Source organism: Elephantulus edwardii, unplaced genomic scaffold, assembly GCF_000299155.1.
Source record: "Elephantulus edwardii isolate Elephantulus edwardi_28Jun2011 unplaced genomic scaffold, EleEdw1.0 scaffold00162, whole genome shotgun sequence".
Taxonomy (NCBI): domain Eukaryota; kingdom Metazoa; phylum Chordata; class Mammalia; order Macroscelidea; family Macroscelididae; genus Elephantulus; species Elephantulus edwardii.
The window spans coordinates 5,459,191-5,485,484 of NW_006399912.1; positions in this window are offsets into that span (position 1 = coordinate 5,459,191).

Genomic DNA, 26,294 nt, shown 5'->3' on the forward strand with positions numbered 1-26,294 from the left:
TGTTGCTGTTTGAAATGCTGGGGTGCAGCTACCAGAATAAAATGCAGACGTTTCAACTCATGGCTGAGGAGTGAGAGCAAACTCACAACTGGCCCTCTAGTTGGTTTTCAGAGGCTGTAAATCACATGAATCTGCCCATGTTTCTCTCACAGAACTGCTGCTGGATCCAAAGAGCCAGAGAGGTGGCACTTTGAGCTGGCAGAACAACTGCCTACAGACGACAGCAGCAGAGCATCCTTTTCCCCAGCATTAGAGCAACATGCAAACTGCCACAGCTCTACATACTGACAGACAGGCGGCAGGCCCCAGGCAACAGGGCTAATAAAGGATGGCTTGAAAATTGACCCAGAGTCTTTTTTTTTTCCGAGAGGCTTAGCTCTACTTCTGCCATATTCTCCTACTTGTTTTTCATTCACTGCTCGCCAGTCAACTTGGCTTAAACAAACACTGCGGGAAGGAGAAAAGGTGAAATATATTCAGTGAAGTGATTAATGCCCTTGCTGAGCAATTAAATGTTTCAAATATGATCTCTAATCCATATGGGACGTGTAATCAAAGCACGAGAGAGGTGACCTGACCACTCTAGGGTGACCCGCTGCAAAACACAAACCAGGCAGTGACTTTCTTTTTTTTTTTTTTTTTTTTAGGGAACAGTCTTCACAAAGGGGTGGTTTTCTTTGCATCCAGGGTGGGGGGGGGAAGACAACTGAATGTTAAAATTGTATAATTGCTCTTACTTCAAATCTCAGGCGAATGCACGGCTGAGCAATAATTTTGTAATCAGTCCACTGCTAACATACATTAATTGGGATGTGAGTTTGAGACTACAAGTAATGTGGCAATAAATGTCTTCATACGTTTATTTTGGTGCATTTAATGCTGTGGTCTAAAGGCGGTACATTCAGGTCACAGTATGCCCTGGAGGCATGGGTTCGGATCTCAATTCTAACAGGAAGAAAAGTTTAGGGTACTCTGGTCATTTAGAGGGAAGGGGTTGTGCTACCAACCTGAAGGCATGTGGTTCAAATTCACCAGCTGCATCACTGGAGAAAGATGGGCAATCTCATCCTGTGCAATTTATGTCTCTGAAAACCTGCTGGAGGGTCAGCTACGAGTCAGTTCTGACTTGATAGTACACAACAACACAGCTATCAGTTAATTCAGGGGAAAAAGCTTTGCTGCTTAAAATTGTCTATTTTGTTGCTGTGACTGGTACTGCTATCCAGTTGATTTTTGACTCACAGAAATGCTAAGTGTCCAAGCAGAACTGCTCCAAAAGGTAGTGCTGGTTGTAATATTTATAGACTGTCATATCCATCCATCTCATGGGTGGGTTCGAACTACCAACCTCTTGGTAAGCAGCACTTAGCTACTGAGCCACCAGTCCTCTGTTGTTTTCCTAAATATCCAATAACTCTTCAAAGATTATACTAAGCTATACTTCATCCAGAACCAGTATATCAGCACAGGGCATTTTTGGTCATTCCACAATCCTGTCAAAAATGGCTACCAGCAAACAATCTTGCTAATCTTGATCAACTCAAGGTGTTTAAATGGTATATATTGGTTGTTTCAAATTGCTGTTCTTCGGACATCAGCATTTAAGTGGATCATTAACACTGGCCACCACTCGGCATAAATGGATGGCCTTCATCGCAGTGGCTGGGATTTGATTAACAAATGCTGGTGGCAATGATGGTAGAGCATGTAACAATTGATCCCACTTAAAGCAGAGTGAATTTCAGAAAATACTATACAAGGATGAGTTACATTGAGTCAGGTGTAATGAACGTCAGTAATTATTATTTACCAATAGGCTACTCTTAACCCATTTTGTTAGGAGAAAAAAAATGTGGTAATCCCAAAACTGTCAGAAGAAAACTTTATTTCATCGGGGTTTCAACACACATTTTTCTGAAATAGATTCACAAGGATTTTCTTCCTAGTTAACACTAGATGAACTCAACCCTCACACCTTTTGGTCAGCAGTCAAGTGTGTAAGCCCTTTTGCACCCCAAACACAGAACACATATATTTTTAAAAATTGGGACTGGGTCAACTGAATAGCTTTTTTAGGAAATATAACATATCTTAGATTTCATACTTCATTTTTAAAATGTAAACTCCATATGGATTAAAAATTTAAAGAAAAAGAAGGCTATAAGTCACCGTAAGATGATATCATAGGCTATTTTTATTAATGTTGGACGGGGAAAAGAGAAATCCTTAAATCCCTGAAAAAAAAAAATGATCACCTCTAAAATGAAATTTTGACATGGCAAAAGAGTATGTAGATAGAGTCAAAAGACAAATGATAGCTTATGTTTATAATGCTTATACTGACTAAGGTGAACATCAGTAACATACGAAGAATGTCTACAAATTAAGAAGAAGAAGATAATCAATTTAAAATGGACAAAGACCATAATGAATAATTCATACGAGAGGAAAGATCTCATATTTCACTAGTAGCCAAGGATATGTAAATTAAAGCAACAAGCTACCATGTGTTACAGTTAAACTAGATAAATTTTAAAAGATTGCTAATATCCAGTGTTGGCTGCGTAGTCTACAGTGTTGAGAGGACAGTAAATTACTTCAATTATACTGGATTAAAACCTGGTCATTTTCGTGGACAATAAGTATTTGCTAAATTTTCACTAATGATTTTACTTTGGAGAGATATTAGTCAACAGATAAAGCATCAGAACTAAGGACTAAAATCTTTAGTGTCTATTTTGGCAAAAGAGAATGCAAGCAAATTGAAAGTAGAGTAATATGAAGGCCTGATATATGATAACATATGGCCTGATCCAGGCCATAGTCTTTGCAACTACTTGTTATGCATCGGGAAGCTGGACATTAACTAGAGATGACAGAAGGAGAATTGATGCCTTTGAGCTGTGGTGCTGGAGAAGAGTGTTGAGTAAACCATGGTCTGCTAAGAAAACAGACAGGTTTCTCATTGAGAGGGTGAGACTAGACTGCTCCTTGGAGGCAAGGATTCTGAAGCTTAGTCTGAACTACCTTGGACAAGTTGCAAGGAGGAACCAGTCCTTGGACAGGGACGTCATGCTTAGGAGGGTGGAGGGACAGTGCAGGAGAGAAGGATCCTCGATGAGATGGATTGATTCAGTGAATGGGGTAATGGGGGTAGATGTGTCAGAGACAATTAAGATTGGCGCAGGACAGAGCAGGGTTTAGACTCATGTACACAGGGTCACTGAGAGTCCCAGGTGATTCGAAGGCGCATAACAACAACAACAAGCAAATATGGCCAGCCATGGCAGAATGACTAAACAAATTGCAGATTAAAATGCAGCCATATTACAGAATATTGTTGCTGTTGGATGCCAGTCACTCAATTCATATTCATAGTGACCCCACCTGTTACAAAGTAAAACTGCCCCAATAGGCCTTTCTTGGCTATAATCTTTACAGAAGCACGTAGACAGAAATCTCTTCTGTGGAGTCATTAATAACTCTTTTGAAAAAGAACAAAGAACCCCACACATGTCCATCAAGTCTTTTCTAACCAATAGAGACCCTCTGACGGAGGGTCTCTGAGACCGTAAATCTTTACAAGAGGAAATTTTCTATCTTTCTCCATTGGTGGGCTCAAACCACTAACCTTCCATTAGCATCTCAATTCCTAACCCCTTAGAGCTCTATATTATGGAATTTTATGCAGCTATGTGAGAGAGTCCTGGTGGCATAGTCTTCTATGTTTTGGGCTGCTTCACAAAAAGTCAACAGTTCAAGTCTACTAGTCATGCTGGTAGAGAAAGCAAGGACAGCCATCTCCTGTAAAAATTACAGCTTCAGAAACTCAACGGAGGGTTCCCATGAATAGCAATGGACTCAACAGTAAGTGAAAGCTAGTCATTGAATAAGGAAGACCCAAGAATTGATGTCTTTGAACTTGGCACTGATGAAGAATACACCACGGACTGCCAAAAGAACAGACAAATCTGCATGGTAAGAAGTACCACCACCAGAAGGCCCTGTAGATGTGAAGATAGGGAGACTTTGACTCATAATCTTTGTCCATGTTAACAGATGGATCTGTCACTAGAGAAAGGCATCATTCCTGATAAAACAGAGGGTCAGTGAGAAAAGAGGACAAACCTCAAGGAGATGGACGAAGACAGTGGCTGCCACCGTGGGCTCTAGCCCAGCAAGGATTATGAAGATGGTGCAGGACCAGGCAGCATCCCATTCTCTCCCTGAGGTTGCTCTAAGTCAGAATCAACTTTGCAGAATCTAGCTACAGCAACATTACAGCTGCAAACAGCAATCAGGTAGAGGTGGGGAAGGAGTGAACTGCTAAGGCATTGAGGATTTAAAAAATTTTTTTTTATTTTATTATTTTTATGTGTGTGTACAGTCAAATCAGATCTGACTGGTACAGGAGGAAATTGCCCCTCCTTATCCAGCAGAGGTGGATTCAAACCGCACGTCTCTGGGATTGCAGTGCAGCTTCTTGCCACTAGGCCACCAGAGCTCTCTAAAGGCATTGAGAATTTTAAGGCCAGTGAAATGATTCTTAAATACCGATGGATATAAACGACAGTGAATCTCAATGTAAACTGTTGACTTCATTGGTCATAATGCATAAATAATTGTTTACCAGTTGGAACAAATGTACTACAGAAATGTAAGATATTAATCATAGAGGGAACTGTATGCAAAGAGAGAATGGGTACATGGCAATAATTTTTTTTGTCAATTTTTTATTCTGGAGACTTAAAATTACTCCGCAAAACTATATAGTAAATATATTACAATAAATCAACATATTTTTACAATAATACGGTATATTATGAAATAGACCCATGCAAGAATAATAACCCAGCCACGTAACAAAGAGAAGGAACCCTGGTGGCATGATAAACTAAACACTGGGCTGCTGATAGAAAGGTCAGTGGTTCATAACACCAGTCACTCCGCAAGAGAAAAATGAGGTCTTTTTCTTTTCAGAGAGGTGTGTTGTTGTTGCTGTTAGGTGCTATCAAGTATGACTCAGAGCAAGCCTGTGAGTAATGGATATGAAAACTGTCCTGTCCTGGTCCATCCTCACACATCTTTGACACACTCAAGCCCACTGCTGCAGTCACAGTATCAACAACCCACCTGGTTGAGGGTCTTCTCTTTTGCCATCCCTCCATATTCCCAAGCCTGGTGCCCCTCTCCAGGGAATAACCTCTCCTAGCCACATGGCCAAGGTATGTGAGATCAAGCTTCATTATCTTTGCCTCCAAGGAGCACCCTGGCTGCATCTTCTCTAAGACATGGAGATATACAGCCTTGGGGACCCCAGGAGGCATTTCTACTCTGTCATAGGGTCGGTCTGAGCTGGAATCAGCTCAGTGGCAGAGGGTTTAATTTTGTATGTTTTAAGGGGGGAGGGAAGCAAGTCACTCATACATGCAGACTAGGAAACTATCTTAAAAAATATCTGTGTACATGTATGAACGAAAGAAAGAAACGGGAGTGAATACAGTGGATTATGGATGGAGGTCCACCAGGAGCTGAGATTGGAAGACTGAGAGGCTGGGTGGGGAGGAGGAGCACCTATGAATTGTATAGGAGATGGTTTTCTGTTGTGTTAATTGTTTCAGAATCTATGTCTCACTTCTTAAAATTCAAATGATCAAAATAAAGATTTTTAGAAAGGGTACAACTGCTTCTGGACCTTTCCTGTTCCAATGTTTCCAAAACAGAGAAGAGTCAGTCTTATGACCTTTTTGCCCAATTTTCATGCATTTTCTGCCTCGAGGAAAAACACATCCTGTGGAACATTAAATGGCCAAGTCTCTTGGCATTAATCCAGTCGCCGCTTGCCCCACTGAAAGCTAACACAGACTGCTTAACAAAGCATAATTAAATGCACCGAACAACGAAAATATCCATATAATTACCACAAAGCTGATATAATTGCATACATCCTTTTATTGGATGATATTATTGTCCCTACATAAGCACAAAAAAAGGCTTAAACAGAACAGTCCTCCCAGCTCTTTCCTTCATCCAAAATTATCCGATTAATCTGCAGATAGCCACTGGGGGGGGGAATTAATCTGCTATTAGAGATTTCTGTCAAAACAGAGTCATTTTCTTAAATTCCTGTGGGAAATAGCCATTTCCATCTTTGAACAACAACAACTACAAAAACAAACTGAAGTTCAAAGAGGCAATAAACCATCTCAGATTTATCCATCAGGTTAATGGTATGTGGGTGAATAATATGTTGAAAGTATTTAGTTTTCAATCAATCTATCAATCAACTATACAAATAGGTAAAACCCCAAGCAAAGCTACCTAAAGGATCATTGTTGGATATTTGCCTAAATAAATTACGCATATTTAGATCATAGAATGAAGTGCTAACGGCATAGTCAAAAGGGAATTGCCTTGCTAACCCAAAGGTCATGCCTCTTTGTTAGTTCAAATCCCTCAGCTGCTCCAAAGGAGAAAAAAAATGGGCAATCTCCTCACCTGTGATTTACAGCCTCAGAAACTTGCTGCCCAGTCACCTCTGTGTTGATGACAGTGAGAGGGAGCGAGAGATGGACAAGCATGAACAAGATTTACCACACTGAATCCACCACATCAGGGTTTCTTTGATGTGTTTACAAGGCACTATTAGTATAGGTTCTGTCTTGAGTTGATGTCTTTAAAATTAACTTTTATTATTATTATTATTATTAATTTCAATGAAAATTTACAGAGACTTTGGATTTCCCTTCATTCCTTGTTGTACTTTTCTCCTTTCCCACCCCTCCACGCCCCCACCCACCCCCCAGTTGGCTCTTCTCTTTGAAAAGCAAAAGAAAAATTCTTTCATTGTTATACAATCCCTCCCACCGAGTGCACTCTCCACTACGCAGCCTTCATTCTGGACTCCTGTCATGACAATAATACCTAATCACATAACCCTTTTAAACAGTTCTCTCCCTCATCTGTTTTCAATTCAGTCTTTTAAGATAGCAAAGAGTAGATGATGCAAACAAGTGAAGCTGAGGGGAGACAGGTGACCTACCATATGAGATCTCCAAGAAACCCAGAAATAGCAGCTGAAAAGAGATAAAGGGCTCCCCCAGAGCTGACACAAGAGAGCCTGCCATCACACCAGCACCATGAATTCAGACTCAGGACCTCTCAACCTTTGAGCAAATGAATTTCCGTTGAAAGCCACTTCTTGTTTGTTGTTGAATACCTCTTCATGGTATTTCTGTGACAGTATCACTAGGCAACCAGGGATGTGTGTTAATCCCCTTTGGGGTATTTTCTCACCTAATTCCGATCATACATCAGTAATACCCCATCTTATTTCAAAGTTGGAGGTATTCAAGATTTGAAGGGGTTAATTAGCTTTCTGAAGACGCCAACTGCAGTGAACAGTGGAGTCGGCCTCTGAACACATGTGGTCCTGCCAACCTCACGCCCAGAATCCCAGTGCGTTCTGTTCCTGGTGTTAGTGAACGATGCCCAGCAGGGCAAACATGGCACGCTCACAATGAACTCTCATAGCTCCAAGCAACACAGAGTTGTGCTGCACAAGAGGGAGACCTGGTGGTGCAGCTGTCAAAGCACAAAGCTGCTAAGTGAAAGGAGAATGATATGGTATACCTCTAGGGTGGCTATGAGTAGGAATCCACTTGAAGGATGTGGTTTAGGCTCTGAGAGTTGTTTGCACAGGGTTCGTCCACGTACACTCATACCGTAGAAAAACCCAGCCACACAAGAAAGCGTGTATCAATGAATGAGTGAAAACTAGCCTTTCTGTAAATCACATCCTTGCACTAAAGTCACAATTTTAAAAAAGGAAGACAGGAATGGTTGTACAACTGAGAAAATATAATTAATTTCATTGAATTATAAATATGTAAAACTATCAAACTTTGGTGTTTGCTTTGTTGTGTATAAGTTCAACAACAACAACAAAAATAAAGAGTACTCTGGTAGCACGTTCTCCAATAAAAAAACAAACACCAAAACGTAACTTTTTGTGCTCTTGTTAATCAACACCCTCAAGTGCGGGAGTTCACCCATAACATCCCCTTCTCAGTATTGATGTAAAAGAAAAGCTTTTTACTTTCATGTAAAAACACCCAACACACACCACTCTGAACTTATGTCAAAGGTTTTCTACTTCTTCAAGTTGAACGACATAAAACTGCACGTGTCATCCAAATAAATTATATGTGGGCACACTCCCATTACTTAGTTCTTCAACCCTAAGAAATAAATTATAGTGTCACAGTGGTTAAAGCAGTCCTGTGCCAACTGAAAAGCTGTTTGAGTCTATCATCTGCTCCATAGGAGAATGACATGACAAATTGTTTCAGCAAAGATTTATTGTTACGTCCCATCTAGTCGAGTACAACTCATAGTTGACCCTGTGAATAATGGATCTAAACCCTGTCCTATCCTGTGCCATCCTCATCATCTCTGACACACTCAAACCCACGGCTGTAATCACTGTATCAATTCATCTCCTTGAGAGTATGCCTCTCTGCCTCTCTTTCTCTGACCCTCCACTTCACTAAAGGAATAGCCTCTCCTAGCAACATGCTCAAAATATATGAAACAAAACTTTTTGCCTCCAAGGTGCATTCTGGCTGCACTTTCTCCAAGACATATGTTTGTTCTTTTACAGCCTTGGAAAACCTTTATGGCATATTTAATTTGGGGGATACTGGTGGCATAGGGAGTTCTGCTGCCTGACCCAAAGGCTGTGCCTTTCTCCTTGTTTGAATCCACCCAATGGCTCCTTACGAGAAAGATGAGCCATCTTCTCCCATGAGACTGACAACTTCAGGAACCTAGTGGAGGGTCAGTTATGACTCTTTTCCAACTTGAGAGCAATGAGCTAAGAGTTTTACTGTGTATTATAGGCTTGGTATGAGTAAGAACCTATTTAATGGTAATGGGTGTTTTGGTTCACCTCTAAAAGGGCATCGTGGGTTTAATCTCACTCTATCCTTGAAGCATCTATAAACTGAACTGCAAAGAAGAATCTTTTGCCTCTCTTTTCTTTTTTTTAAGGCTGAATTTACAACTCTATTCGCAACACCTATCTGCACACAACTGGCTAATTACACTCTGGCCGCTACAGCGGATCAAAGATGAAGGACAGCAAATCGCTGGGGTCCACATTATCATTCAATCCGAGTAGAAATCAGTGCCTACTCTTGTGCCTTCAGTGAGACCATGTTTCTAAGGTTTCAGCTATGCACATAAAATGGGCCCTTAATTGGGAGGCCTTAGAATCCCCCCAGCAATTTAACGAGTCCAGGGGCACCTCAGGGACTGTGATGGGATCGGGAGTACAAATTGTTAAAGGTACAGTCAAGACGTCTGGAAAGAGCTTCACAGTCAGCGCATCATTGAAAGCACATTCCTCCCCTTGTCAAACTAGGGCTGTTGCAGAGGGACTTTCAGAAGCTCAAGGTCATCTTGAAACAGCATGGGACCCAGGGATATGTGTACGGCTCTCTTGTCTGCTCTGTTGGTGACAATCCTTAGGGAATTCATCCAATGGTATGACTTCCATGAACAACGGACCTTGACGTACTATGACTATCCTTAATAGGTGATCTTTTGTCTCCATGACACACTCATTTCCTGCTGCTTTTCAGACTCTTCAGACGAGTGAAATAGTTCCTTAGTGAGGTGGACTGGCTGATAATGGCAAGGATGGCCTTGAACACGCCAGAGGTGGTGAGAATAACACTGCACCAGGCAATACTCTTATTGTACACAGGTTGCTATGAGGTAGAGTCAACTCAAGGTTATTTACCTACTTACCCCTCTCCTGAAACTCTATCAAGGTGGAGCAATGATGAAAGTTACACAGTTGTTCAGGTCTTTTATTCATAGGGTCTACGACTTGATAGCACTTAACAACATCACAGAGAGAGCTCTGTTGGCCTAATGGACAGAAAGTTATGCTACCAAGCCAAAGGTGGGTGATTTTAGTCTGCAGCCATCAGGCCTGGTTTTAACTGTTTTTGGTCAAACTTTTTTTTCAAGTGGTATAGCACTGGCCTGTCCATTTGCTGTACAGAGGTAACTCATGGTTGCTGAGATGCTTAACACTGTGACACTGATGTGTCAACTGTGATAATGGTTACCCATGGCGGACAGTGTTTGGTGGAGCTCCCTGATTAAAACAAGCTTGGAAGCAGGAGTGGCACCCACTTATGAAATAGCTTGCTTCCAGAAACTCTATGAACTTGGAGAAAGGATGCAAGTTATACCAACGTTCAGGTCTTTCGTGGTGGGTCGTCTATGACTTGAAGGCACTTAACAATAACAACAACCCTTTTATCTACCTGCCTCCTCTAGGAAATCTATTGACATTGGAATCCACTGAGTGCTTCAGTTTTTTCATTCTCATTATGCAAACTCTTTCTAGAAAATGCCTTCATTTCCCATGGTTTAAATATCATCTGTTTTCCAAAGCTGCCAAATATGTCCTCAATCCTATCACAATTCTGAGTATCCGCTTCAGTCAACTGCCTCCTTAGCATCTACCCTCTCTCTTCTAAGTGCCTTGGAAATACCTCAAATGCCATACTTAGAAAGTAATTTATAATCTCAATTAGGTTCACTATTTATTTATATTCCTGTTTTGATCTATCTCATCAAATGTTTATCTGCAACCACCCAGATGGGGGAAAAAATCCCTCAGAGTCTCTGTTGCTTCCTCTCACAGTTTCACCCATCATTTACAATCAACCTACAAGTTACATGGATTCTCTCACCTCATATCTCATAGACCCACTCACTTCTCTTCACTCCCATAGCCATCACATTCATCCAAAGACTCCATCATTTCTCACCTGCACAGCTACCTCACTGAGGTCCTTCTCCTGCCTCCCTCCACCCCAATCCATTCTCCACACTGCAGGGAGAGTTATCTTTCTAAATGGAAAATTTGATCCACTTCAATGGTTCCCAATTGTCCTTAAAGTAAAAGCTAAACTCCTTAACGTGCCTTAACAGAGCCCTGAGTTATCTGGTCCTTACTTATCTCCAGAATCAATGACTGGCTTTTGCCCACCATCATCCATAAACTCAACTACACACATAAACACACATAGAGAAAGAGATAGAGACCGATCAAGAGATCAAGGGAGGAAGAAAGGGGGAGAGAGAGAGAGGGAAGTGGGAGAGAGGGAAAGAAAGGAAGAGAGAGGTAGGGAGAGAGAGAGAAAGGGAGGGAGGGAAAGGAAGAAAGAGAAAGAGACAGAGGGAAAGGGAGGAGGAGGGAAGTAGGAGAGAGGGAGGAGAGAAAGAGAGACATATTTTGTTTTACAAACATATAATTAGCTTTTACCTTTGCATATTTCCTTTCTTTCACTATTTGGGGGAATGGGGCGTAGTCATATTTACATCTTCCTCCGCACTCCTCTGTATCGATCAAAGCCCCAGCCACTGAGTAAGTACTAAATAAATTACCGTGGAAGGAAAATATCAAGAGAGCAAGGCTTGCTTCCTCTCTTCTATTCTGTTCTCTCTCTCATTCTCTCTTAGTTTTTTCTCTCCTTTCCTTCCTCCCACTCCTTCCCCTTTCTTTCCCCTTGCATTTCACCAGAAATCTCAGCAGCTATAACTTTTCGCTTGATTCCGGTGGCTAGCCTTTGCCTATGATTCTTAATAAACAGGGATAGACAAAAATCTCGAGATTTCTAGTAGAATTCATTTCCCCTGTATTCCCTTCTTTCTTGCTCTCTATCCTCCTGTTGCCTTCTCATTTCCAGGCTCACATAACATCTTTTGTTTTAATCAGATCATGCTTTACTGAATCTGTGCCTTTATTATAAGCCATCTCAAATCCTTTTGGGGAATAGTGGATTAAAGACAACCATAAAATTAAAACGAATGCGGTCATTGACCAGCTGCAGGTTCCTCCATACATGTGTGCTTTCAGAAAGGCTGAAGACCATTAACACTTGATTAAAAAGTCATCATATATTTATGGCGATATGAGTTACCTGTCTATATGATAAGCCTGGGACAGGAATGCCTTTCAGGAATATTGATCTGGGAGAATGAAAGGAGCATGTCATTGCTTTATGGTAATGGTTTACAACAGCTTCACAGAGATTAATAATTGCATTCAGAGAACTCCTGCCCTCTCGGAGATGGGGCCTGTTTATATTCTACCTGTCACTCATAGGCGGCGAAGAGACTTGTTGAAGGTCGAAGTTGAGCATGAAGGTGACATCTTCTCTGTGTAGCCCATTCCAACACCACCGGACAAGACTTGTATTCTCCATTTCAGAGTGTCCGTTACATAGTTTCCTGTTTCTATCATAAAACTGCACTTCCCCTCTACTCTCTCATACATCTGAATCTTCAGTAGATGACTAATTTTGGAAAAAACTAAAGAAAGGCTTAGGAGCTCTAGTAGTCCAGTGGTAAGAAACTGTGCTACCATACCAAAGGCACAGAGTTCAAATCTACCAGCTATTTCACAGGAGAAAGAGAAGCAGTCTCCTCCCTTATGGTTTATTGCCTTTGAAGACCTACTGGAGAATCAGCTATGAGTTGGTTCCAACTCAACAGTATACACTAACAACAAAGAAAAGTTTACATGTAGAATCCTTCTTAGATCGTTACCAGGGATAGGGAGCGAGAGAGGGGAAACAGAGCATACATTAAGAAGGATAAAGAAAAAGGCAATACACAAAAAAGAGGATGATCGGCCCAGTATCACTAAGAAATGGGAAACACAGACAGAAAGATCAATGGAACCCAGAATTATGGAGAGGAAGTTGGGAAAGAGTGACTACATTAGATGAATTGAAATTATGTTATGGAACAAGATGTATATGAAAGGCTGCGTGAAAAGTTAATTTACTTTGTAAACTTTCACTCAAATTACAATTATTTTTTTTTAATAAAGAAACCATATGAAGCGCAGTTCTCCTCTGAGACATGTTATATTGCCATTAAGTCTGGGTCACCTTAACAGCAATTGGTTAGAACTGCACACAAACTTGCTTTCTCAACTGGACAATATTAATAGCTCCAACCTAGGATGATGCAGTGTTTACACAAACTTATGGTTTTAAGAAATATATAATCCATTTTAAAAAATAGACCAGGTGGCCTAGAGGACAGAAAGTGATGCTACCAAGCCAAAGGTGGGTGACTCTAATTTGTAGCCCTCAGGCCTGTTTTTAATTGTTTTTGGTAAACATTCTTCTAGGTTGCATAGCCCTGGTGTGTCCACTTGCTGTACAGAGGTAACTTGAGGCCGCTGTGAAGCTAAACACTGTGACACTGATGTGTCAAATGCAATAATGGTTACCCATAGTGGACAGTGTTGGGTGGAGCTCCCCAATTAAAACAAGCTTGGAAGCAGGAGTGGCATCCACTTCCATAATAGCTTGCCTCCGGAAACCTTATAAACCTGAAGAAAGGATGAAAGTCACACAAGTGTTGTGGACTTTCGTTCATAGGGTCGCTATGAGTCACCTACGACCTGACGTCACTTAACAACAACAATTCTATTCATTGGTTTAATAATTTTTTTAATTTTCTCTTCTCTTTCTACTTGACCAGCATTATCCGGAAGAACATCCTACAATGATTTGCCTTTTACTATGATAGCTGCACGTGACTATTAAGCCCTTGAAAAGTGGCTAGCCTCTCTGAGGCACCAGATCTTTAATGTCACTAAATTTTACTTAAATTTAATTGTCCGCAGGAGATTTGCGGGGGAAGCCTGGTGGTGCACTGGTTAAGCTCAAGGCTCTGAACTGAAAGGTGGGTGGTTTGATCTATCAGTCACTTCACAAGAAAATAATGAAGCAATCTGCTCTCATAAAGATTGGACCCTAGGAACCTTGATGGGGCCATTCTGCTCTTTTCCATTAAGGCTGCCATGAATAGGAATTAACTTTATGGCAAAGAGTTTTAGCAATGGGGTTTGCAGCTGCCATATCTGACAACAGAGGTAGAGAGACAATAAGCTCTTGAAAGGCAGAAACTTTGTTCAGTTTTTGCCCTACTTCTAGCAGGTATAGAGTAAATCCCTGTAGGAAGAGAAAACAGAGTAAGAAGGAAAGAGAAGGCAATTTAACAAAGTTTGCCAAAAAGACAACATCAGCATTATTGTTGTTGTGTTGTTATGTGCCGTCGAGTCGCTTGCGACTCATAGCAACCCTATGTACAACAGCCCTAAACTCTGCTCTGTCCTGTGCCAATCGCACTGTCTCTGACACTCCCATGCCGATTACCCCAGTCACTGAATCAATCCACCTCATAGAGGGCCTTCCCCTCCTGTGCTGTCCCTCCAACCCTCCCAAGCATGATGTCCTTCTCCAAGGACCGGTCTCTCCTCACATGTCCAAAGTATGTTAGACGGAGCCTCAGAATCTTTGCCTCCAAGGAGCCACCTGGTTTAACCCTTTCCAGGACGAATCTGTTTGTTTTCCTAGCAGTCCAAGATAAAATAGTCTTAGGTTATAGTCTTGAAACTCTCTCTCACATACTTTGGGCATATTGCCAGGAGGGATCACTACTTGGAGAAGGACATCACGCTTGGAAGGGTAAAGAGTCAGCTCAGAAGAGGAAGACCCTCAATGAGATAGACTGACACAGGGACTGTGGCAATGGAGGCAGGTATGTCAGGGATGGTTAGGTTGGTTCAGGATAGAGCCAGGTTCAGACTACTGTTTATTGGGCTGCCATGAGCAATAGTCTACTGGACTCAATGTCAAATAACAATAGTCATCATTTAATGAGCAGCTTCCCCAGGCAAAGTCTTGTGCAAAGAAGCTTAAACCCATTATCTCACCTTCACCTGTAACCCTGTGGGCATCATTAACTTGTCTTCCACAGATGTGGCAACTGAGTCACAAGAGTGGGTTATAATTTACTCAAAAGTCACACAGCTGGCCAGGTAGGGCTTCAATGTCTACATGTAAACTTGAACTTGCGGGGTTTCTTTTCCTATTCATATTTTATTTATTGATTGTTGAACACAAGTGAATATATAACAATCCAACAATTTATCCATGCATAATTCAGTGACATTGATTACATTTGTCAAACTATGGAACCATTCTTAGACTCTTCCTCTGAATTGTTTCTATTCTGTTAATGTAAACAAACTCCCACCACTCATCTGTCAGTTTGGCTACTGTGGCGGTTTGCAAGTTGCTGTGATGCTGTTAGATGTTGGCACTGGTATTTCAAATACCAGCAGGGTCACCTATGGTGAACAGATTTCAGCAGAGTATCCAGACTAAAACTAAAAGGAAGAACCTGGAGAAGTTGTTGTTTGTTGTTAAGTGCTGTTATGTCGCTTGCAACTCATAGTGACCCTATGTACAACAGCTCTGACCCCTGCTCTATCCTGAGCCAATCTTATTGTCTCTGACACATCTACCCCTAATACCCTAGTAACTCAATCAATCCATCTCATCTAGGGTCTTCCTCTCTTGTGCTGTCCCTCTATCCTCCCAAGCATGACATCCCTCTCCAAGGACTGGTCCCTCCTTGCAACATACCCAAAATACATCAGATGGAACTTCAGAATCCTTGCCTCCAAGAACAGCCTGGTTTGTTCTTTTAAAAGTCCACGTATGAAACCTACGGGTAGCAGCAGACTCTCATCTAATGTAATGTTGAAGGAGAAGGCCCTCAGGTTGGAAGACACTCAAAATATGACTGAGGAAGAGCTGCCTCCGGAAATAGAGTGAACCTTAATATTATGTTTGGAGCCAGACTTTTGGAAGCTTCACTTGCTAATGTGATATTACTCAAAGTGAGAAAAAAATCAGCTGCAAATATTCATTAATAATTGGAATGCGGAGTGTGGAATGTATGAAGTATGAATTCAGGAAAATTGGAAGTTGTCAAAAATGAAATGGGACATTTGAAGATAGATATCTATGCATTAGTGAGCCGACATGGACTGGTCTTAGCCATTTTGAATCAGACAGTCGTATGTTCTCCTATGTGGGGACTGACGAATGTGTTGTCAAAAAGAACATTTTAAGATCTACGCAGAAGCCCAATGCTGGCAGTGGTAGGAAAATATCCATACACCTACAAGGGAAACCAGTTAATAGGACTATTATTCAAATTTACAAATCAATCCCTAAAGTCAAACATGAAAAAACTGATGATGTTTATCAACTTCTGAAACATGTAACCAATTGAAATTGAAGATTTTTATCAACTTCTGAAACATGTAGACCAAACATGTGACCAATATGCATAATGGTAGATCAGGAAGCAAAAGGTGGATACAAAGAAGTATTAATAACTAGAAAACATGATTTACACAATGGACACAATACTGGAGACATCATAGCACAAATTTTGTAAGACTAATAACCTATCAATTGAAAAGAATATTTTTCCAATAAGCAACACAAATTGAAACTGTGCTCATGCACCTCACCGAATAGAATACACAAGAATCCAATGAAGTACCATCTGAGGAAAGCCACAATAGAGAAACTCAGTATCAACAGTTGGAACCAGACTAGAGGCCAACTGTGGAACAGAACATTAATTGTTCATATGCAAATTCAAATTGAAGCTGAAGAAAATGATAAAAGAACATCAGATCCAAAGTGCAGCCTTGAGTATATCCCACCTGAATTTAGACCCCATTTCAAGAATAGATTTGAAGACTGAATATTAATAACTGAAGACCAGACAAGTTGTGAAAAGACATCGAGCACAAAGAAAGTATAAAGTCCTTAAAAGGTCAGGAAAGAAAGGGTACTGTGGACTGAGAAAGTCACAGAGAGATGCTTAATCCAGAGGTGACTGAGGGCTGGTACCACCAGGTAGGTGATACCAGAGGTCTGAGTCTTGAAGATAAACAGGAAGTATCTAGAGCTATAGGGTAGGGAGATCTTTCCAGATGAAGGGGACCAGTCCTGCAAACAAGAATAAACAAATGCCTCGTGGAGGGAGGTGAGGGGGGAGGAATCAGGTTCTCATCAGAACGCTAAAGAATTAAGAGATTGTCAACTTGCATGAGTTGCTATTTTTTCTTTATTTGCAGGTGGAAATAGAGATAACAACAGACACTAAATTCTGGAGTAAATAAACTCTTTGGTCCAACAAAGAACGTTTCTAAAACACAAAGCCAAACTCAACTGTCATCTAGTAGATACTACAGTGGCCCTTGTAGGGAAAATAAGAAATGCCCCATGGGATTTCCAAGGCTGCTTTCTCTATGGAAGGACACTGTCCTATCGCTCTTCTGAGGAGGAGCTGGTGGGTTGTAGCCATTAGTACTTTGATTCAAAACCATGAGTTGTTTTTTTTTAAATATTTTTTATTATTATTCTTTTTGTGTGTCCCGCCAAATCAGACAGTACAGGAGGAAACTGTCCCTCCTTCTTCAGTAGAGCATCTGGTGGATTTGAACTATGCACCTCTAGGACTGCAGTGCAGCGTCTTGCCACTAGGACACCAGAGCTCGCCCAAAACCATGAGTTTTAATCACTATACCATCAGTCCTTTCACACATAGCCAGTTGCTCCAAATCAGTTACTATGATTATCAAGGTTAATATAGGTGATGCTTTATGTAAATAGATGATTAAATGATTTCAGAACATACTGTTCTTATGTGTATCAAATCAACTCTGAATCATAGCAACCCTATTCATGTCCCTCCTCACAGTTTTTATTTTCTTAAGCCCATTGTTACAGTCACTGTGTCAATCAATGCCATTGAGGGTATTGTCTTTTTGTTCTCAGCCTCCACCTATCCAAGCATGATGTGTTTTCCCAAGGACGGGTCCCTTCTGATAACATGCCCAAAGAATACAAGATGAAGTCTCATTATCTTTGATTCTAAGGACCTGTCTGGCTGCATTTCACCCAAGACAGACTCGTTTGTTCTTTTGGCAGTGCATGCTAGTTTGCTTTGAAACCTAAATTCGGTACAATTTTACCAAACCAAACATCCACCTTAGTGGAAGCAGTTTGTGTGGAATTATGAGAGATGAGCTTGTGATATGAAGGTGAGGTTGGGGAGGGAAGCATTAAAGATAGTCAATTAGGTGTAAATTGGGGAAGGTGTGTGTTATGGTTGTTGCTGTTGATATTAAGTGCCATTGAGTTAGTTTGGATTCACAGTGACCCTACACACAACAGAAGGAAACATGTCCCGTCCTCAGGCTACCCAGTTCTAAATAACGCTCCTAAGAGCTGCTGTACTTGAGCCATCGCTGTAGTCAGTGTGTCAATCCATTCCATTGAGTATATTAATCTGATACATTCATTGGTTTAATTCAGCTATAACTCTAGGTGACCTTACATGCAAAGGACTAGAACATTATCTAATCCTGTGCCATATTCAGGCTCTTTGCTACATTTGAGTCCACTGTCTTGGCCATGGTGTCACTCTATATCATGAAGATGTCCTTCGTTTTCTCTAGTTTCCAACCATGATGCCATTTTCTAGGGTTTGGTCTTTGCAGGAGACTTATTCAAAGCAAGTCAGTCAAAGTTGCATCATCCACAATTCTAAGGAGTAATTTGGCTGTATTAATTCTAAGACTGATGGTCTATTCTTCTTGAAGGCCATAGTCTAGTCAATTCTCGGTGCCATCATCATATTCCAAATATGATTCCAAATGCACTGATTCTTCCTATGCCTCTTTCTCTTTTCTCCAGCTTTCCCGTCCATGTCAGATATCCCCCACTCTCATAAACTGAGCCCTTTTCTCTAATCAACATTGTCCGCTTGGATATTTGAGCTGGTAGACCCTTCTTGTTTGGGGGATATAAAAAATAAGACAAAAAAATCAATATTTCAAGGGTTATAAGGAGAACTGAAGTCTTTGATCGGTGGTGCTGGAGAAGAGTGTTGAATATACCATGGACTGCTAGGAGAACAAACAGGTTCATTCTAGATAGGGTGAAACCAGACTGCTCCTTGGAGACAAGGATTCTGAAGCTTTGTCTGACATACTTTAGACATGTTGCAAGAAGGGACCAGTCCTTGGGGAGGGACGTCATGCTTGGAAGTGTGGAGGGACAACGCAAGAGAGGAAGACCCTCGATGAGGTAAATTGATTCAGTGACTGGGGTAATAGGGGTAAGATGTGTCAGAGATGATAAAACTGGCACAGGATAGAAAAAGGTTTAGGACTGTGGTACATAGGGTCACTAGGACTCACAGGCTACTCAACAACACATAACAACAACAACAACAGCAGAACTATTTATTACTCATTCCTCTTTCTCTTCAGGTCTAGAAAGGAATGAGTAACTCATATTGACCAACATAACACAGCAAGATAACAGAATTTATTAAGTCTTATAAATAGGTGATAAAGGTGTGAAGAAATTAAAGAGTGGGTAGGGAACATACTTAATAACAATATACAAGTCACAAAGTCTTCTGTTAACTGTGAGGGGCCAGAACATTTGTTCTGATGTTTCTACAAATCAATGTGGAGATAAATCTTACCATTAATTTCCATTATTCTGAATATCTGTTGAAAAATCTCGCCAATGGCTCAAAACTGGCACAAATATTCCTCAAGGTAGATGCAGAAAGGAGAGTTGCTGTGTTAACAAGCATGGCAAGTACTAATTATTGAACATTTAATCATGCCTGAGGGTGTATATACATTAAACATCTGTTCTTGGTTCAGTAGGAGGATTCTGACCTTCCTTTGGGGAGATCTGGTTTCATTCCTGGCCCATACACCTGACGGACAGCCATTGCTTATGCAGTAGTAGGGGCTTTCATTTTGCTAGGATTCCGAAAAGGATTTGTTAGAGGTTCCAGAATAAGAGAGATGAGGAATAAAGGTCTGGGGATCAACATAAAAAAAAAATCAGCCATAGAAAACTCGATGGGACACAAATGTCCAATCATGTGGATGGCCTAGGACTGAACTGTGGTCCGTTCTCTTGAGCATGAAGTAGCCATGAATCCAGTGGCGACTCCAAGGTAGCTAACAAGACCAACAAGAGCCTTAAAACTTTCAGATGCACCTATTGTTCCTCCCATATTTCAGGGGTGACATGTTGCATTGTACAAATCTGTTGCCATGAACCTCTTGTTCCGAAGAACAAGGATGTCAGTTTAAACACTGAGGTGCACATGACCCCACATCAGGGTATTTGCAATTGCTTCAAATGTATATAAAAGTCAGACAACCAATAAGAAAGACTGAAGAAGAATGGATGTCTTTAAATTGTGGTGTTGGTCAAGAGTATTGAATATACTAGGGTTACTAGGTCAATACTCTTGATCAACACCACAATTTAAAGACATTCACTTTTTTCCCATCTTTCTTACTGGTTGTCCAACTTTCCTATATACATTAATATACTACGGCCTGACAAAAGAACAAACAAATCTGTCTCGTAGAAAGTGCAACCAGCATCCTTAAGAGGCAATGATGACGAAACTTTGTCTAACATACTTTGGGCTTGCTGTCAGGAGGGATCAAACCTTGGACAAAGGCATCATGCTGGGAGAAGCAGGTTAGCAAAAGAGAGGAAACCTTTCATTAAGATGGATTAACAAATTGACTATGACAATGAACTTGATGATGGCAGGAATCTTAAGGCTGGCACAGTGTTGGCAAAGTTTCGACCCCTCTCACTATGAGTCACGGACAACTCAACTGCACTCGATAACACTTCAGAGGAGAAAACAAGGGCTTACAGATGTTAAGAGTAATGCTTTAGTTAAGCAGTGGAGCTGGAGGTGGACCCTGGAAGTGCACCACCACATTTCAGTCTGCATTTCAGCCAGTGTGTCAGAGGACAAGACATGTAAGCTGGTCACATTCTTCCAGTATCACAAAGGGCATTTCTGATTCTATCCATACCCTTGGGTATGGACCCTTGCTATTACCTCAAAAGGCAGTAATTCTGGGTGGAAACTGACGCAGCCCCATCCACCACAGAGCTTTGCTGATGCAGCATAATCCAGTATTGAATTCTATAATATCTGGACGGATGGATGGAAAACACATTCTTCTCACAGTTTTCCTAAATACCGCTTTATATCCCACCTTCTTATTGTTACGGGAGCCAATGACACCAAATCACCTCCTCTGCTGAAAAAATTGGTCTGGTATGATCCTGGATTACTCTGATAATTAAATACAGGCCACTAGACACTATGCATATTATGCGTGAATTTAAAGAAGGCCAATGCATGTTTTAACCATACTCTGAAACTCTGCATTAAAGTTAAAGATGAACACTGACAGACAGTGTGACTTTGCTGCTTAATGCAGTGCTTTCCACACAGCAGTGCACATCATAAGGCTCTGAGAGCAATGAAAAGGGGGGATAAATCCTCAGTTTCAGCTAAAGGAGAGGCAGCAGCTGTTTATAGGAAAATAAAACCACTCAGATCTTGGCCACCACGAACAGAAAGCAAATGTTTGTGCAATCTCTGGCAGCACCTAATCAGCTGCCCGCCTTTCCAAGGAAATCCTCAACCCAGAATGCTCTCCGGAAACAAGCATACCATTGGGATTCCTTCAAAGCCACTGTTATGCCTGGATTCAAGGGGTGGCCAGGAGAAATGAGCAAGGCTTCTTTCCGAAGGAGTTGAGGGAATGACTCAGTTTGGAGACTTTACTGTAAATCCAGCGACATCGCTGTGATCCATACCTTCACCTCTTCCAAGTGTTTTTGTGTCCATGACATTCACAAACACATGTAAGGATGTTTTGCATGTCTGTTTCTGCCTCTGGACTCTATGCGGCACACTTAACAATAACAGAAGGGTAGGACTTTTGCCTCTTTCTGTCTTATGATGTCCCCTGCCTTCTTTTCCAATGTGATGCTGATATAAAACCATCCATGCATCTGCTGGAATTAGCTTATGAAAATTTACATCTTTCTCCCCCATCCCATTAAATCTCTATCAAATGTAAAATGACTGCAACTGGCTGTTCTCTCAAATCAAAATGTAATATGTTCCATTAAACCAATGAGAAAAGCAGAGGCTTACAAATGCACTTCACACATAACCAGCCCAAACAAAACCCAGACCGCTGCTCTGCAGTTGATTCGGAGCCCAGGGCTAGATTAAGCGGCTCTCCTAGCATTTCACAGCCTACACATCTTTATGATAGGAATGTTCTCAGCTTTCTCCAATAGAGTGGCCGATGGATTCAAACCACTAACCATTTGCTTAGCAACCCAATACTTGCCCTTCAGCATCCCCAATGGTCCTAGCAACTCAGACCCACTGTTGTTGGGTTCATTCCAATTGGCAGCAACTCTCCGCTAGGTTTTTAGACTGTGTGTTTTAACAGGAAGATACAAGCCATCTTTCTCCCAAGGAAACACTAGTGGATTCGAACCCTCAGGGGCAAGCAGTTTGCAGGCTAGCAGAGAAACACGCTACAGACTAGACCACCAGATTGCCCCGTTTTACTAACAGTCCAAATCAAGTTCAGCTCTTGTGACTTGAGGACTCTTGTGCCAGAGGGTGGAACTGTGCTCCAGATGGGCTCTAATGCCTATTTTTTTCCACAGCAGATCATCAGGTCAACCTTTTATTTACCGATCGAGTTCATGAAACCTTTTACTTCACCCTGAGTCTCCACCTGTACATCTTGCTATTGGGTGCGACCAAGTTGTCCTTGACTTGTAGTTACTCCAAGTGTCAGGATAAAACGGACTCAGGGTTTTCTAGGCTACAATACAGAAGAAGACGCTCTTGTCTTGTTCGTACAAAATGACCAAATGAGTTTGAACTGACAGCCTTTCACTAGCAGCCAAGAGCTTAACTATTAGGTTACTAGGGCTGCTATTGGCGTTGAAGGCAAAAAAAGTGCTACAAAATTAATCCAATGGAGCTAAAAGTTTTTGTGGCCTTTTTTTATTGCTTTCTCCCTACAAGTACCTTGTCGTAGTCTTGTGAGTTTACATCAATGTTTCTCAATCAGGGTGACTGTATACTCAAGAGACATATGTTGGTATTTTTACCACTGACATTGAACCTACTCACAACTGGCCCTCTAGTGAATCTTCAGATGCTATAAATTTTAAGTGTGAGGTGACAGCCTTCTTTCTCCCACGAAGCAACTGGTGGATTCAAACTGCATACCTTTGGGTTGGTAGCACAATTCCTTACCAATAAGTCACTAGAGCTCTAGTGGCCTAGTGCTAAGGAGCTGTGCTGTCAAGCCAAAGGCACACAGTTTGAATCTCCCAGCTGCTCCATTGGAGAAAGATGGCTCATCTCCTTCCATATGATTTACTGCCTCTGAAACCCACTAAAAGGCCATCTATGGGTCAGTTTCAACTTGATAGTACTTAACAACAACAACAAGGCGTCAGAGCTCCCTGGAGACATAGGGCTTTGTTGCGTGTGGAAGGCTAGTATGTAGGTAGACGTCAAGGATGCTGATAAATAAATATCCCAAAGAGTGCAGGAAATAGCCCCAGTGCCCAACTCCAGCCAAGAGTCATCTGGCCCACAAAGGTCAAGATCAGCAAGGTTGAAGAATCCTGGCCTACAGTTGTAACGTGCAATACAACTGAGAACAATTTTCAGAGAAAAAGATATTGAACTAAGGAAATTATCTCTGTAACCAGAACACGCAGCCAAGTACTATGCTCGAAGCCATCATTAATACGAGGAAGAGGGACACAAGAGCAGGAGAGAGAGAGGGAGAGGCAGGCATCCACTTTTGTCGGAATTATCTTGTTATTGTAATATAGATAACCAATTCACTGATAGGAGGCAGTGAGACACATAGGACATTCTCTTCAACAAGACTTAACCCTCAGGCTCACGCTGCCATTGGATGGCTGCTGCTCTCACTGCTTAAAGGAAAAAAGCCCCAACACTGTCTTCTTTACTGTCATCTTTCAAAATGATGAATAAAAGGTTTAATTTACCGAGTGCTAAAAATAAAAGCCTTCCCATAACTCCTAAGAGTCATTTGGTGCCGCATAAAATCTGCATTATAAATCTCGATTATGAAGTCCCGCCGTTCAACTCTTGGGATCGCTAAACTTCTCACGTAAATAACCCACCGCCAGTCGAGTCGATGCCGACTTCCAGGGATCCTCCATTGCATTTCCCCGAAGAGGGGCACTGGTGGTGGATTTGAACTGCTGACCTTTGGGTTAGCCGCTTAGCATGCAACACACTATGCCAGATCTGCCCATGCACGTGAAGAGAGGCTACGCACACAGCTCTCCAGCTAGCTACAGAATTGCACCTGGTCTGAAAATAACGGGCACTTTCTACCGCAATGCAGCCTCAGCCAGGGACCCTGGCAACTGCACCCACACATTAAAATGATTGAAAGTCGATACTAGAATTGAGAAGAGGCCGTCAGTGGGTTCAATGACTATCGGATTTTTAGAACACATAATTCACATCATTTCCATTTCTGCGTAGTCCAATTAGCTCCAAACAGGTATATAATTGTCGGTTGGGGGCGGGGGGGGATCTGTATGCCATTATTACTCAATTATCCACTAGATAGCAAGGTGACATTTCCAAAGCCATTTCTCTCATGGCCACAGGTTCCAAACCGGGCCCTGCTGGCAGACTCTATCATTCTACTGTACAAGAAAGCTGTTAGACAATCTGTCACATAAACACAGATAGGGGATGCACATAACACAATGCTTGGAGGCGGGGAGAAAAAAGTCCGGTAGACCATGAACTCCTAATGAATGGATGTGAACAGTTTGCAATCTGGTGTGCGGGGTTGCAAAGTTTGTCTGTTGGAAAGGAATGACTCTCGTTTTATGTTTTCCTAGACTTGATTTAATTAAAATGACAAAGAGTGAAAATAACATTTTTCTCTCCTGAAAAAGAAAAATTAAAAAGAGTGCAAGGAAAACATGACAGGAAAGCCAAACCCCGGCTTCTTAGTAGTCTAGGCAGGGCTGCTGGTCTCCCACTTCGTGATGGGAAATCGGGACCCTTTTAACTCCCACTGAAATCCCTTTTGCCCTGGGCTTGTTACTATGGAGCACAGGTACTGTAATTATAATCCTATCGTGAGGTCTGTCTCTTTGATTTTCTTTTGGTTCTCACTAAGCTCCAGACGTTAAGCAAATATAATTACTTCTATCTATATTGTTGATGTTCCAAACCCATTGCCTTTGAGTTACTGTGGACTCATGGCAATGCTCCATTGTGTTTTTGAGATTGTAAATCTCAATGAAAAGAGATTGACTCATCTTTCTCCTAGGACCATTTGGTAGGTTTGAACCACTGACCTTTCCTTTAGCATCACCATACATAGTCCTCACTTCCTTCTTGTTGTTATAAGTTACTATCAGGTTAATCAAGACTCATTGCAACCCCATGTAACAGAGCAACTGCCTCCGTAAGAGTCCAAGGCCTTAACCATTATTGAAGCACAACTTCAGATCTTTCTCCCTTGGAGCAGCTCAGTGGATGTGAACCACCAACCATTTGGTCAACATACCCTTGACCATTTGCATCACCAAAGCTCCTTCGGTCCATATCAGTAATCCTGAAGAGTCTTTCCCACTCTCCCACTGCCTTCCAGTGACTTCTGACTCATGGTGATCATTAGGACAGAACAGAATCGGCCACACAATTTCCAAAGCTGTGCATCTTTATGACAAAACTAGATCCATATTTCTCCCAAGGAGCAACCACCCCAGCCCTTAATCCTAGAATGGTCAATGAGGGTTCCTTTTCCCCGAAGACGAGAAGCTCTCATTCCCATTTTACTGAGAGGTAAACTGAGTCTCGCCTCGCTTAAATAAAGGAGTAGAATTCCCAGTTTGCTCTGTCCAGTAAGCCTAACAAGCACTCTGCCTAGAAGTCTAACCTGGGGAAGGCATTGATACAGATTCAGCAAGTTGTTTCAAAGTCCTTGAGGGACTTCCTGCATAAGAATTTTTTTCTCATGCATAAAGTCCATTATGACATCAAATGAGTGGGCATCTACTTCCTAAACAACATGCCTCTGGAAACTCTATGAACTTTGAGAAATGATAATAGTTATAGAAAGGCTTCAGGTCTTTTGTTCAGAGTCACTATAAGCCATGCTTGACTCGACAGCAATCAACACCAGCAACAACAAATCAAATGAAGCAATGTCTTGCCTTCAAAGAGCTCAAAGACTAGAGGGTGAAATAACAGTATCAGCTGGTGAGATTTTCTAGATTCTGAAGCCCCATTTACAATATTTGGCTTGCCCTAAAACTCAGCATTGCACCCTACTTGTCTCTCGGTTCTCTTTATCTCTTCCTTCCCCTTTTTGTCTCTACACCACGGACCCTGATTGCTCGAATCTTCGATCTTTCCCT